The sequence below is a fragment of the Sprattus sprattus genome (genome assembly GCF_963457725.1).
Source record: "Sprattus sprattus genome assembly, chromosome: 4".
In the NCBI taxonomy this organism is placed as follows: domain Eukaryota; kingdom Metazoa; phylum Chordata; class Actinopteri; order Clupeiformes; family Clupeidae; genus Sprattus; species Sprattus sprattus.
In genome coordinates, this window is record NC_137923.1 from 29,826,687 (window position 1) to 29,842,802 (window position 16,116).

The window sequence follows — 16,116 nt, forward strand, 5'->3', positions numbered from 1 at the left end:
AGAAACATTGATTTTTAATGCTTTCAGTCCAGGAAAATAGGATTAGGACAAAAGTTATTTGATAAAATGATAAGGCAATTAAGAAGTGTATGGAGAATGCAGGCTGGGGTGTGGGGATGTCTGAGTGTTGGAGACAGTCCAGAAAAGGGAACAAGATAAAAAGCATTATAACTTAAAGTAAACAGTAATTGATGGGGATCTGTAAATATAACTTTTGGATAACTTTAGTAGTGAGGTGGAAGAGGACAAATTTCCACAGCCAGATTTGTTAACACTAGTGCTCCCATTAAGGTTTAAACAGGAGTAAAAGAGACAGCACATAGTCCATTAGGGAAAGTGTGAGATAATTCAAGAATAGAGTAGAAAACAGAGAAGGCAGTAATTAAGAATCAGAAATAGCAGGAAAATGCTTTATAACAGAGCTGAGTAGAAATACATTCTGAGGGGAGTGTAGATAGAAAGGAAAAAGAAAGGCCAACACATATAACCTATTGACTGTGGGGACATCAGGTTGTGGCTGGGCTGACCTCTACTACCCATATGTGCAAGAAAGTGCTCCAATACAACTCGTCTGGAAAGAGAGATGGAAAGAAAACATCTTGCTTGGATCTATGCCTAAGATCTGAATGCAAAACTAACTGGACTATGTGAGAAGGACAAAGATAGCTCAGGCCCTTGCATCTGGCCTGACTTCAACTCATGTCTGCTTGGCATCTCACAGCAATCCCCTCCCAAAGAGTTTCATGGCACATCACGCTCAGCCAATGAACAATCCAACTGGACACAGCCATCTTGACAGTGGCAGCAGCCCTCAGAGGAAAGAGGGAGAAGGGGGTGAAGGGAGGTGGCAGGTGAATAGGCCTCCGACATGACCACCCACACAGCAAGGACTTCTCTCAAGTATATGCGCTATATGGTGGGACGAGGGTATGCTCAGCCATGAATTGGTGAAACCAGGGGGTCTAGTTTCCCTGTACTGGGGTGTGTAGTATTAATAAAAGGCCTAGTGAATTCTACAATTCCAGCATCAATTAAAATGAGTGAAAAGGAAGTAAGGATGCCCATATTAATTTGAAATCATACTCCTATTCATTTGTTAGAAAATTATGTGTTTTGCCGTATGAGAATTCAATTGAGTGTGCCCTAGGCTGGACTTTCTTTGACTAATCAGACACCATGCCTCACAATGGTTCTCCATGCAATTCTTACGCCGCAAATGTAATCAAACCAAGCTGATAGAGAACTTCACTGCAGGTAACATGATGGTCCTTCAGACTTTTGTTACACCTACAAAAACACAGGTTTAGAGTAAATGATCCTTATTGATAGTGAGTATAGCCATTATACAGTGCCACTTTAAAGTATGTGAACCCCTTGACCACTTAGGAGTTTTCTGTTGTTTTACCATGATTTTTTATTTTTTTCATCACCAATTTTCCATAGAAGGAATGTCAGGTTTATGTTTATCATTTGCATGTACTTTTTTTTAGAGGAAATTGTTTGAGTAGCCGAAAAACTACATGAAACATGGAATTAGTCCATTTCAAAAGTAAGTGAACCCCCAGCTGAATTGATAAAGTCAAGCAGGTAACAGATTCAGTGAAACTTATTTGGGTGATTAATTAGTCAATTGAGCAAACCAATCATCTGAGACATCCTTAGGGAAAGGTTTGGGCAACACAGATTAAAAGAGAGAGGAAACCAACCAAACTACTGTAGTGCCAAGGTGTACCCACACAGATCAACAATGCCGAGAGGAAACGAGATATCCAAGAACATCAGGAAGAAGGTTCTGACAGCCCATCAGTCTTGGGAAAGCTATAAGACCATCTCCAAAAGATTCCAGCTCCATCCATCCATCCAAGACAAATAATTTTGAAATGGAGGGCATTCAACATGACCGCATCTCTGCCTAGAAGTGGACGCCCATCAAGACCATCACCAAGAAGCACCAGAAGAAGAATAAATCAGGTAAAAGTCAAACCACACATCACCTCTAAAGAGTTTCAGACCTCTCTGGCAGCATCTGGGGTAAATGTACATGGGTCTACAATCAGACGAAAATTGAATAGACATGACATTCATGATCGGGTTGCTAGAAGGAAGCCTCTGCTCTCAAGAAAGAACAAAACTGCCCATTTCAACTTTGCCCGAGAGCACTTGGATAAACCAAAGGCCTTCTGGAAGTCCCTTCTTTGGACAGATGAGTCCGAGATAGAATTATTTTGTCACGATCAAAACCAACAATTTTCGTCTGATTGTAGACCCATGTACATTTACCCCAGATGCTGCCAGAGAGGTCTGAAACTCTTTAGAGGTAATGTGTGGGTTGACTTTTACCTGATTTATTCTTCTTCTGGTGCTTCTTGGTGATGGTCTTGATGGGCGTCCACTTCTAAGCAGAGATGCGGCCATGTTGAATGCCCTCCATTTCAAAATGATTTGTCTTGGATGGATGGATGGAGCTGGAATCTTTTGGAGATGGTCTTATAGCTTTCCCAAGACTGATGGGCTGTCAGTACCTTCTTCCTGATGTTCTTGGATATCTCGTTTCCTCTCGGCATTGTTGATCTGTGTGGGTACACCTTGGCACTACAGTAGTTTGGTTGGTTTCCTCTCTCTTTTAATCTGTGTTGCCCAAACCTTTCCCTAAGGATGTCTCAGATGATTGGTTTGCTCAATTGACTAATTAATCACCCAAACAAGTTTCACTGAATCTGTTACCTGCTTGACTTTATCAATTCAGCTGGGGGTTCACTTACTTTTGAAATGGACTAATTCCATGTTTCATGTAGTTTTTCGGCTACTCAAACAATTTCCTCTAATAAAAAGTACATGCAAATGATAAACATAAACCTGACATTTCATCTATGGAAAATTGGTGATAAAAAAATGAAAAATCATGGTAAAACAACAGAAAACGCTTAAGTGCTCAAGGGGTTCACATACTTTCAAGTGGCACTGTATGTCATATAAAGATAGGGTTAAAAAGGGGTTTAAAAGATGAGATGATGCTCAACACAAACACTTAAAATAGATTTAACTAGATATACAGTTAGAATTTGAAAAATTAGACATGGTAAACAGGAGAGAAATACGGAGAAAATAGAGACATGGAGAAAAGAGGAGTAGAGTATTGAAAGTTTCTCTTATCAGTATTCTTATTTATACAATGTACAGGAGTCAGTGAAACTTAGAACTAGGCCATTAGGGGTATGGTGTTTTTGGCTTATGTAAATGACAGGGAGGTTTGAAGGAGTTTTGGAATGGTTGGCTTGAGATTAAGGGGGTGTCGGGTGAGAACACATATTCCAATAAGGAATCACAGTTTAGGGTATATATGGGGAGTTTTAATAATATGAGTGGGTCTGTATGGATGTGTGTAATTCAAAGATTTGTGGGTATGTTTGTGCGTGTTTGTAAGAAAGGCTTGTGTGTTTGTGTGATGAAGATAGGTATGTGTGGTTTTTGTTCAGCTATCGAACACTGGATAAGACATGCAGCAGTAGTCAAGTTGCTGTTCTTCTGAGTGACAGGAAGGGGCGTGTCTGTGAGTCCGTGAGGAAAAATGAGAATCTTCCAAACAGTGAAGATGTGAGTGAGGAATTGTGTTAGTTTTATGTTAACACATGAAGGTATAGTTGAATATATGGGGGTTTAAGTGTCTCTTACAGGCTTGGCTGTAATATCTACACTAAGTGGTTTTTGTTGAGGAACAGAAATGGCATCAAGGGAAGGTATGCCACGGGTAATTGTACTTTCAGTGGGTGAGGGGCATGAGGTAGGAATGCCATGCCTGTGAAGTATTAGTTTACTAGTGATATATCTCAGTATTGAGTAGGGTTGATGTAGTATGCAGATTGTGAACATCAATGTAAGCCTTTTGGTTATTATTATGTTACCAAGGGGGGTTAGCCATTATGTATTTGATAAGCCGTGTGGGCTTTGGTTGTTTGCCACATAGGATTCAACAATTACTTTGCAGTAAACTTAGTACTAGAAAATATACTGAGAAATATGTGATGAAGCTTGATGGAATAAGACCATTGGATAAAAAAGGGGATTAACTGCGGGCATGATAAAATATGATTGTACTATGATGGCCACATGGTAACTTCATACATGTTATTAGCCCTGTTGTTTTGTACGCACTTTGATTATAAGTGCGTAAGGGGGGGTATATGAGAATAATTTTGAATTTGGGTTTATGGTCACCCTAATTATGGGAGGTTTGGGATTACAATTTGTATAATGCTATGTTTGTAGCATCTCTAATCAGAGAAAAGGAGTGCGGATAAAACTTTTGCATAATACTTTACACTAAAAGGTGTAATCGTATAGGTAGTTACGTACTACATAGATATGAAAAGGTATTGGAGATATGGAGTGATTTATATTGAGGAATGTCTAAGGACAGAACCAAAATTAAGAGAGGGTAAGTATACTTCTTAAATATGTGATATTATTTTTGTTTTTAGCATTACAGCAATGCTTTTAGTATAACAATAAGAATGTATGGGAAGCATGGAATACAAGTACTGCAAATCATCGATCATATTACACTTTTAGAGCATGTCTAGAGGGCATGTGGAAATTATGTGTACCTGTCATTTCTAATTTTTGGAGATTATATATACACAGGTGGATGCGGATGGACTGATCCAGTCAGGAGACTGGGTATAGGTGAAGCTTTTAAACAAAAAGAGCTTCCAGCCTATGGTGATATCAAGGTTCTAGTGTCTAATATTGTACTAACTTTTTGTACAATTTCAGGACCACAAGGTGATGGGACTACTACAATTTATTGTATCAGGGTTAGAATGGGAAGCATTCTGTTGCAGCAGCTCGACCTGGATGAGAGGCTGTGAAGGTCATGGAAATGCTGCAGTGAATGAATGTTTCTTGTCATTGCAGGAAAGAACTGTTGGATGATATACATGGGAAGTCATTCACATAGAAATAGGACATTTCATGTGGAAAAGGGTGTTGCATACACATTATGAGACCATTGTAAATTAGATGTACACAATTGGCCAGAAACTGATTTAGCGGAAATCCGTGAGTACACTGTAGAAGATTATTTCAATTACGAATGTTTTGACATGACTGATAAAGTGCATGGTGGGGAGCATGTGGGTATTTTTGAAGGAAATTGTAATAGAACTTGGACACTGGTTACCAGTGGTCCTTTTAACACTTCAAATAAGAAATCCAAGTTATACAGGCAAGCATGGGAGCTACGAGGACTTGTTCCTATCAGATGTAAACCAGGCATGACTAACTGTACTAAAATGGATAGATTCCTAGACGGTCAAAGAACATTTATGTATGCATATCATTTCCCCCATTTTCCGCAGGATGCTCCATTAGCTGATATATGGTGGGCTTGTGGAAAAGAATATGGATTAAGAAACACTCTACCTCATGATTGGACAGGGAAATGTGCTAGAGTAGCCATAATGCAACGCACAAAAGTTATCGATGTGGACAGTAGCATAGACGGGGGCAGATTTGAGGAGAATCATCTTAGAAACAAAAGGGAAGTAGAGGAGAGTGATGTTGAGGATGAGGAAGGGGCCACCAGACCATTCGCATACGGGGGATACTTAAATGCTATTGGGCAACCCAGGGGTATCCCACCTGAGTTTAAAGCTAGGGATGAAGTTGGTGCTGGCTTTGAGTCAATTCTCCCTTGGATAAGTATAAACAAAAACACAGAATGGATTAATTACATCTATTACAATCAGCAAAGATGTATCAACTACACCTCAGATGCACTAGGTGCATTGGGTCAGCAGCTTGATGCTACCTCTAGAATGGCTATGCAGAATCGCATGGTTTTGGATTGGATGCTAGCAAAAGAAGGTGGAGTGTGTGCTAAAATACTTTTATCCCCAACAACACAGCACCTGGTGGGAATTTCACAATAGCAATGAGTAAACTGTTTAATTTACGGACAGAGCTGAAGCAGAATGCAGGCCCCCCTGAGATGGGTTCTGTATTAGCAGACTGGTTCAAGAGCATCTTTGGGGGATGGGGGACCTGGTTTGCTTCAGTACTTGGTATCATTGCACTAATCGTATTGGTGTTCAGTCTAATTGTATGTTGTGTTATTCCTTGTTGCAGGTCACTTGCAGTCAGAGCAATAGCTTCTCAATTCACCCAGATGACAGTGTTGGTTGATAAAAGTGAAAGCCGAGTGGGGTTAACAATGTCTTATGGTAACGATTGAAGGGACTGGTTAGTTGCATTAATTCCAACTTATTTATACCTAGTATAAATATATTACTTTTATTGGCATTTAAACATTTCTTGGTGAGGGCTCTTTGTTCAGACCTGGGGAAGGAGGTGAGAACTCCCTTCCCCCCAGGTTTGGGCAAAAGTGTCTGCAGCCATGGCCTATTTTGAATAGCTGGTAACACCCCTTAACCATTATGTATATAAGAGCCTGTTCTCTAAGGAGTAGGTTAGATAAGCTAAGGTGAAACACTGTGAGTGAGTGTGTGACTTCAAGCCTCTGTCTCAACAATGTGTGGCCGCCATTGTTAAGAATAAACCTGGATCATCACTGACAAATCCATGACTGAGTCTTCCAATATATGGTAGTAAACTAATTACCATCAGATGGAGGTTCTGGACCGAGAGATAAATTCTTGGATTTCGCTGAGATTTCAGCTCTGCTGTAAGAGTCCTACAACTGCCTGGTTTTGACACAACACATGGTAAGTACTTAGATTAAATTGCTTACCTAACCTTAGGAATAATAGGATAGCAAGTGCCTGTGCAGTATCACAGAAGATTTTTGGGTGCGGTAACGCTCAAGGGTAGCCACTGTCAACCGCTGTCTGAGTTGATGGGTTGACATGCTACAATGTATTGCTGTCTGTCTCAGATGTTAGGTCCAAAGGGATTATATGTGTTGTGAACAAAAACGGGTGTTGTGAAAACAGGACACAGCATTATTTTAAATTTAAGTTAATTTGTACATTGTTACATTATATTGTGGAAACTCAGTGCTTGGATTTGACCAGTCATGTTTCAAGACATAGGATTCTCTAAATCCAGATTTCAAAATGCGTTTGAGAAGGTCAGATTTTAAGACTGCTAGATTTTAGACTGTAACTTCTCACAGAAAGTTACAGACAACTTTCACACATTTCACTTAATTCACACGTCAGGTCCAGCCTTGACTGAGACCCTCAATAGCCCATCAGGCTTAAGTGACCACACCCAAGCCACATAGCAAGACTAATTATTTTTATGCAAGACATTATTTTCTTAACCCATTGTATGAAGTGTAAAACATTTTTACCAACAATTGTAAGAAAATTTTTGGTAATTTTTTTTTTGGGGACAGTCTTCATCCTGCATATACAGTAGGTGTTTAAGATAACTACACATTCCATGAGTAATGATCTTACAGCAACAAAAGTGCTGTAACATCAAAAGGGGGAGGGGCTGAGGCTTAGCTTCAGAGCGATTTAGATCCTACAAGTCATACATATCATAAATAAGATGATAACTGCAGAATTTATTTTATCTAAACAGGTTTAAGCTGCTGAATGTCTGACCTCATCAAAAGGATGCCAGGGACATTGATTTAATTGAATGCCTTGGATGGTTTGGCATTTCACTGGTCCCTGAAGTCTGGATGAAAAACTGAATCTTATGAGACCATCTTTGAAACTAACTTGTAAACTGTAACTTACTTCTTTCCTTTCTCTAGGCGTGAACATAAGTCCCTGCAATAAGCAAATGAATGTGTGTGTGTGTCTGTCTGCCGACCGGCTGTATGAGTGAATTACCATGACTTCTCACTAACTCTTTTCAGGGTCAGCTTTCATATGCAAACCGGAATATTTGGCCTCCTGTCCTTAGGAAAGCTGGGCACATCTAACCCAAGTTAAAATCATTATATGAAGTGTTACAATTATGAACAATTGCAAGCATATCCCTGAGTAATGATCTTTTTGTTTTTTTTTGTGTCTTTTAAGCAGGTCTTAGTTGCTGAATTCTGACCTAACAAAATGACGCCAGGGGCGCTGAATTAATGAAATGCCTTATATGGTTTGGCATTTCACTGGCCCCTGAAATCTGGATGAAATAAGGGTTTTTATGACATAATGCTTTAACTAAACTTGTAAACTGTAACTGGAACTTTAAATAACTTATTTTCTTTTAGGAATGGAAACATTGTCTCCTGAGCAAGCGAATTAATCTGTGTATGTGTGAATGGGCTGGCCAGCCATAGAATGAATGAAGTTACAGAACTGTTAACAACAAATGTGACCACTGCTTTTGTTTTCAGGTGAAATTGTTTGATTAACTTTCAAATATTCAACGTCTTGCTCTAAAGGATATCTGTGAATTTTTTAATGACATTTGCTAACACTGTTTCTTCCTGAAAACCTGCTTCTTAAACCGCAAGGGCGCCACATACATTAACATCCAATGGCGAATCTGGGCGCAGACATACCATCAACAGCTTTTCACACCCAATACCAAATGTCTATTGTCTAATGTGTGGAGTATGCTAAGAGGCTTCCTGCCTCATGTAAGTGTTGTCCAGTATTATCTCCCCCAAAATCTCGTTACAGGATATGGAGATTAGCGGATGAAGGACAACTGCACCATTCAACCCAGATCAACCCCTCTGGAAGAAACCATCAGACGGGACAGCCAACACCTTATTCAGCCTCGTCACGATGACAACAAGGAAAGGAGATGTCAAAAGGGGGACATTTGAACCCAAATCAACCCATCTGGAGGAACAAAACCATTGGACCATCAGACGGGACAGCCATCACCTTCAACCATCAAAGAAGATCCACATCTCTTGACCAAAAGGAACCACTCAAAGACGATCAACACCTCTCACCCTGAAGGAATCACTCAAGAGCCATCTCCTGATATGCTAAGGAGTGAATAGGCTGGACGACCCCATATGGAGCAAAGAATGGAGACACTCACACAAGACACACACACACACAAGGACACTCGCACACACACACGGAAAAACACAAGGACACTCGCACACACACACGGAAAATCACAAGACACCACACACGCACACACACATACACACACACACACACACACACAGACTCACACACACACGGACACTTGATTACAAGGACACTAAAGCGTAATACCCTTCAACCGACATTATAATAAAGAAATTTTACATGGCATGGACCACTTAGTAACCAGAAAGGAAATGTTTTAAAATGTTCTGTCTTTTGTTTAATCCTAAACATTTTTGATTTGTTTGTTTTGTTAGTTTATTTTAGTTTAGGATTCATGTGATTTGATTTTTAAGCTTTTGGTTCACTTTTTAATTTTATTTCCCTGCTGGCTACAATGTACTGTACATGTATTTATTACTGCTGAGAATACTATGCCCCATTTGTGAGACAGAGATTGAACAAAGCCACTCACACAAGGAAAAGAAGAAAATATAGTTAATATCTAATGTTATGTTTAAGACATTCTGTCTTAAAAAGGGGGAATGAAGGGACTGGTTAGTTGCATTAATTCCAACTTATTTATACCTAGTATAAATATATTACTTTTATTGGCATTTAAACATTTCTTGGTGAGGGCTCTTTGTTCAGACCTGGGGAAGGAGGTGAGAACTCCCTTCCCCCCAGGTTTGGGCAAAAGTGTCTGCAGCCATGGCCTATTTTGAATAGCTGGTAACACCCCTTAACCATTATGTATATAAGAGCCTGTTCTCTAAGGAGTAGGTTAGATAAGCTAAGGTGAAACACTGTGAGTGAGTGTGTGACTTCAAGCCTCTGTCTCAACAATGTGTGGCCGCCATTGTTAAGAATAAACCTGGATCATCACTGACAAATCCATGACTGAGTCTTCCAATATATGGTAGTAAACTAATTACCATCACGATGAAGCGCTTGAAATGTTACAGGTTATGAGCAACTAAGACATTATGGGTCAGGGAGGCAGTCCTGACTCCAACGGTGGCATATGGGAACTAGGTGACTAGACCATATTAGCCCTGGAAAAAAAGAAACAAACAAAGTAGCAGGCCAAAATCAAGTGCTAGTCTGCCCTCGCCAGGCAGAGCAATAAGTGGTTTACCACCATCGCAACCTCTGATTCTACGGCAGACTCAAAGGAAGTTGAAGAATCACAACACCAGCAGTCATGTGTTATGTATTGAAAGTATAATGCAGTAGTTGATTTACTTATGAGTATAATGTAATAACTCAGGGAAAATGTAATAATGTATGATGTGAACAAAGGGGCGTATTATTATTCTTTAAAGGATTTTCCATCACATACAGAAAGGCCTCTCAAGGAACTATACTTCCTAGAGATGAATGTAAGCGTAATGGTAAAGTGTAATGGGTAAAAAGAAATTGAGTATCCATAGTGAAGTTAACGTCTATAGTAAAATTGTGTGTGTAATAGTTTATATAAACAGAGAGTGCCTTAGTAAAATAGACAAATGTGCTTGTAGCTTTTTAGACGAAGCTATATTTCCATACTTGTGTATTTTTTATTTTTCATATGACAGGCCATATGGGAATGTTCCATGGTCTGTGTGTGTGTAAAACTCTCCTAGGCGTACCCTAGGGAGGCATTATTGTTCTGTGATGTAAACTACTGGAAGTTGGTGACATAGCTGTATTGGATGTTTGGAGTAATGTGATGTTTAGCATAAGGTTAGTTGTAGGCTTTACTGTATAAGTAAAACTGTGCTTGTTTGCTGTATAGTATAGTGATAAATGTTTGGGTTATAACATGTGCTAGGATAAGGTGTGGATTAATCCACAAAGGGGCGAATGTAGGCCTGAAATTATCAAGTTTAAGTGAACCCAAGCAGCTCCTCTTTCTTTATTAATAAGTGTGGCTCTTGGGTGCTCCAGTGTACCTTAAATGGTAAAGCGGAGGTCAGAGTTCACTGTATTTTAGGCCTAACGGCTAGAGAGAGAGTTTTTTACTTACTGTAACTTAAGTGTAAATTTAGCAGAATGACAGCTGTATCCTACCTAGTCAGACACTCAGACTCTGGCTAAAAGGGGTTGTTTCCCTACTTGGGTAGTGTTAGAGACAATTCATATGTGAGGGTACAATTACATACTATTCTAGGATGCCTGGAGGGTATAAGAACAACTCGTAGTCTGTATTTGTTAGAACGATGACCGGTATCCTTCTCTTGTTGCCTTGGCAATAATAAACCCAGCTTTCCAGTGTTCTTCAAGCTTTGACTCTTGATTCCTGATTCGAAGATTAAGTAACAAGTATAGTTTAATTCTCTACATCAAAAGGATTAATTTTAGCTCACTTGAATGTATGTAGCCTTAGAAACAAGGTCCATGAAATTGCCATAATTTGTGCTTCAAATAACATTCATGTTTTAGCACTGTCTGAAACACACCTGGACACGTCTTTTGAAGACTCTGAGTTGGCAATAGTAGGATACAATCTATTTAGGAATGACCGTGACCTATATGGAGGAGGAGTTGCACTGTATGTTAATGAACACTTTCCTGTAACACTCAGGTTAGATTTGATGAACACTCATGTCGAACTCATGTGGCTTCAGATTCATCTTCCACATTCCTAGCCGTTTTTAGTGGGGTGTTGCTATAGACCACCAAGTTCCAATGTTGCCTACTTGGATGGGATATGCGATAATCTAGACTCAGTAACAGATGAAAACAAGGACATCTTTCTTTTTGGGGACCTGAACATAGACTGGTTTTCAATGAATTGCCCATTACGTAAAAAGCTCAGTTCAGTGGCTGATGCTTGCAATCTATGCCAAGTCGTTAGGCTGCCCACTAGAATCAGATAGAAGACATCAACCTGTATTGATCACATTTTCACTAACATTCATAAACTGTGCTCAAAGGCTGTATCAGTGTCTGTGGGATGCATGCTCCACTCAGGAAGAGGTCAGTCAAGAACAGCAGTGCCTTGCGAGCACTGATGATGCAAAGAGACAAAGCCAAAGCGGTTGCCCAAAAATCTGGGAATACGACGATAAAAGTTGCTATTGTAAGTTGAGAAACCAGGCTTCAAAACTAAACAACATCAAGAAAAATTATTATTTTATAGAAAGAATTCACACCTCTACAAATGACAGTAAAAAACTATGGAGGACATTGAATGAAATCATGTGTCGAAAGTCAAAGCATTCTCCAAAATATGTTGAATGCCAGGGCCATTTCATCACCAAGCCTTATGAGATCACTAATCACTTAAATGGCTTTTAAATGGCTGTTAATGCATAAACTGTCTATTATAACAGTATAGATGTGTACATGGCGAGATTAATAATTTCTACAAGGGACATGGGTTCACTACAATATATATGGACGTGGGTGCAATCAATGGTTCCAATTACGTTCCGAAAGTTTGCGATTTCAAAAAAAGTCCTGTTTGATGTCTCTAATTTCAGCTATGGCAGAGGGGAAATGTATTGACCAGTGCGCCGTAGCAATGCGTAGAGTACCTGGGTGAATATTTGGCTGAGTGAAGGCTGAGATATACCAACTGCTGATGCTATAACTGTTTGAAATGATCCGATGCCAATATTTGCAATGTTGTCCGGAGTTTAACAAGTGATGGAATGGAATGTGATCTCCGGTTGGAGGGTTCGATGTCATCTCTGATCTGGTTCAGTAATTGAAGTATTGCGTGGCTGGTTAACCTGTACTGTCTAATGATTTGTGGTTCGCTTAACTGAAAAATTGTGATACGAGTTGAAAAAAAAAATATTTCTGTGCGCTGTCTCTGTCTATGTCTTCGCCTTGCTCTTAAAACTGCTGCCATATCAACGTTTTCAGACTCAGTGGAAATGTGCTTCCTGGTTAAGACGTGCTTTTATGAGGCGGAGAATTATCCCGCAAATTAGAGACGTGCGCTCGCTAGACAGTTTTAGTAAATACCACGCAATACATCATTAGGCGCACTTACCTTCTCTCCTCCTATTAAATTCCGCTATATGCCCACGTTCCACCCACGTTTCCGTGCCCTCCCACATTCACACCCCCAAAGCGTTAATATGCGACTCTTCTCAAATACGCCCCCTTAGTAAATACCGTTGTATGTTTACGACCGCTATTTTACGCCAGAAATGGGCGCAATCCTGTTAGTAAATCAGGCCCTCAGTCTGCCAACTCTTTGTTCATGAGAGAGCTCTGCTGAGCATCCTTGTGAAGCTGCTCAAGCTCCTGTGGAGTCTGCTGGAGATGCTGCTCCTGTTTGTGCAGCTGACCATGGCGCTCCTCCATCTGCCCGACGTTATTCTGCAGTGTGTCCGGTCCAACCATCAGGTCCTCTCCCTCTGAAGCACTCTGCTCAGGCTGCTGGGTGTCAGTCTGTAGACGTTTAGTCAACACTTTGATTTGTCTCTCCGCCACCTTCTCTCTTTTCTTATCCAATTGCTCAGTCTGCCCATCATAATCAAACCTGAGGTTCTCATAGTCTGCAGTCCTGTGGATAATGTACTTAATCGAACTTGAAAGTTTGTCTCGTCAGCTTTTAAAGCCCCCACCTCTTCAGTCAAACCAACAACGTCCCTTCTGCTACTATCCAGCTTTCTTTTGAACTTCACCACAACAGCTTTCATTTTGTTCATCTTTTCCACTCTGGCTTTGCTTTCTTTTTTCAGCGTTGCAATTTCCTCCATGTACTCCTTCCTGTTATGTTCACTGGGAGCAGCATCCCTCTTAGTCAACTTCTGTAGCATATCCATATCCTCTCTTAACTTTGTCAAAAGGAATTCTTTCTCTCGAAAGACAGTCAGTGGCACAAACGTACTCTTTATATGGGCTTGTATTGTATCCAACTCTCTTCTCTGCACCTCAACTTCTTTGTGCAGCTTATCAGTGACCTCTTGCTCTGACTTATACTGGTAGAGGGCTTCCTTTGCCTTCTCAGCTTCAGCTAAGGCACTGTTCTGCTTGCCTGTGATAGTCTTTAACCAACATCGTTTGAACGTTCTGAAGCTCACCTTTCAACATTTCATTCACAATCTTCATTTCAGAAAGATCGCTCTGTAAGGCTTCTACTTCAGACACATCATCATAAGGATTTCCGTTAACCAATCTCTTCTCACGATTTCTATCGTCTTCCCGCAACATGCCTTGGGCAATTCATCTATACAGCTCTCTTTGGGTTTCATTCTCCCGTTTCCGTTGTTTCAGTTTTTCAAATTCTACCTCATGAACTCTATCCCTCTCAGCTGCATCTCTTAGTAACTCTACTCGCCTCTGTTCATTTTTTCGCTTTAGTCTCCTTTAGCTGCTCAAAATCTGATGCACTCATATACTCCATTCTAAACCTGCCCAGCTTTACGATCGTCGGAATTTTAAAAAACAGCCCACAATCGTGCACAACCAGCAATCCAGCACAGGTGTATATCCACCCTTTTACATAAACCCACTATATTAGAGCTTCCCTGATCTATCTCCAAAACACAGTCCTTCCTATTTCCAGTGCCTACTTCTTCAGTGTGTCCACCTGCAATTTGGTTGTCTAAACCAAACCCCAGCGCGTACGACACACCCCATGAAAAATAACAAACTCTTATAATAAGCATGGCCCAAAACAATAAACAGCGGTAAGCACTCTTAACCTGCTCAGGGTTTTTTTTTCTGCTCAGTAGGTACTCACCTACTATCACCACCCCGTTACCAACACCTGCGCCCAATTTCAAAAATTCTCCCAAATTTAGATTGACTTGCTTGCTGCACCAGCAGTTTTACGCCAGTCTGCAACAAAAGTCAAACGCACGATCAAATCAATTCATTAAAGTTTTTTAACCACTATTTCCAAATGAGTGGATAAAAGTTACCTTACCCCGAAAACAATCTCGGTCGAGCCCCCATTATGTTACGATCACAGCTCCATGACCGAAACATAAAGAGGAGACCACGCAGAATTTATATAAAAATATATATATATGTTATTTATTAAAGGTTACAGTTATACAGTTATCTAATAATTATAGCAAACGTGTGGTGTAGGTCAGTGTGGTGAAGAGAAACAAAAGATGTGATGTAAATTCAGTCAAATGGTAATATAAACAAACAACGACGATACACCAAAACCAACGATACTCCAAAACCAACGACCCCAAACCCCAAATCCATTCACTATCAAAATCCAACGCTCTCCAACGACCAATGACCAATCCACAACTCCAATCCAGAACTCCACAACTCCACTCCAACGCTCTCCCGACTTCAGTCTGCTCAGGGCTTTTGTAGCCCAGCCAATCATGGGGTCCACCTGTTCCCAATCACCTGTCGTACAACTGCTGTAGAGACACAAGATACAACAGGCATGCAATCTCACGAGGCGGGGCCTAGACCCGCCAGGGTCGTAACATTACTCAAAACCATCAGCCTTTTCAGATGAGCTTATCATTTGGTCAAAACACTTTTTGTCTCCATTCTTCAAAGTTCAGCAAGTATTTTGGGTACACAAAAAAAAGGTCCACCAAAGCAGGAGCCTTTGCCTCGTATGCATGCCTTTGAGTAATAGTGAACAGATCACAAAGAATGAGGGGCTTTGCAATAATTCTGATAGAACAAAACCCAACCCCTCAGGAACAACGGTGCACCAGGACCAACCCCAACACCTCAGGACCAACCCCAACACCTCAGGACCATTACTCAAAACCAACACCTTAGTACCAACCCCAACACCTCAGTACCAAACAAAACACCTCGAGACAACGGTGCACCAGTACCAACCCCAACACCTCAGTACCAACCCCAACACCTCAGTACCAACGGTGAACCAGGACTCCATGTCGCCCAGTCTCCACTCCATCTGCACCCTCGTAAAGGCTAGTTGTGGATGTGCGTTATACTCATTATTTATCCAATTCAATGATGCGCCATACACAGAGTTACTTCTTTTCACTTTCAATTTCTCTAAAGAGAGTTTATCTCTTTTACACACTACTACAGAACAGAGAACACAGCTGCTAGTTTAGGATGTGATGAGTTTAGAACTCATTATTCATCCAATTATCCTATGCTGCGCTTCCCTGTTTGTGTCTGCTAGTTTATGGTTTGTGGTGCAACTATGACAAGAGAAAAGGTAAGAAAAGACTTTCTGTTTTGATCTATT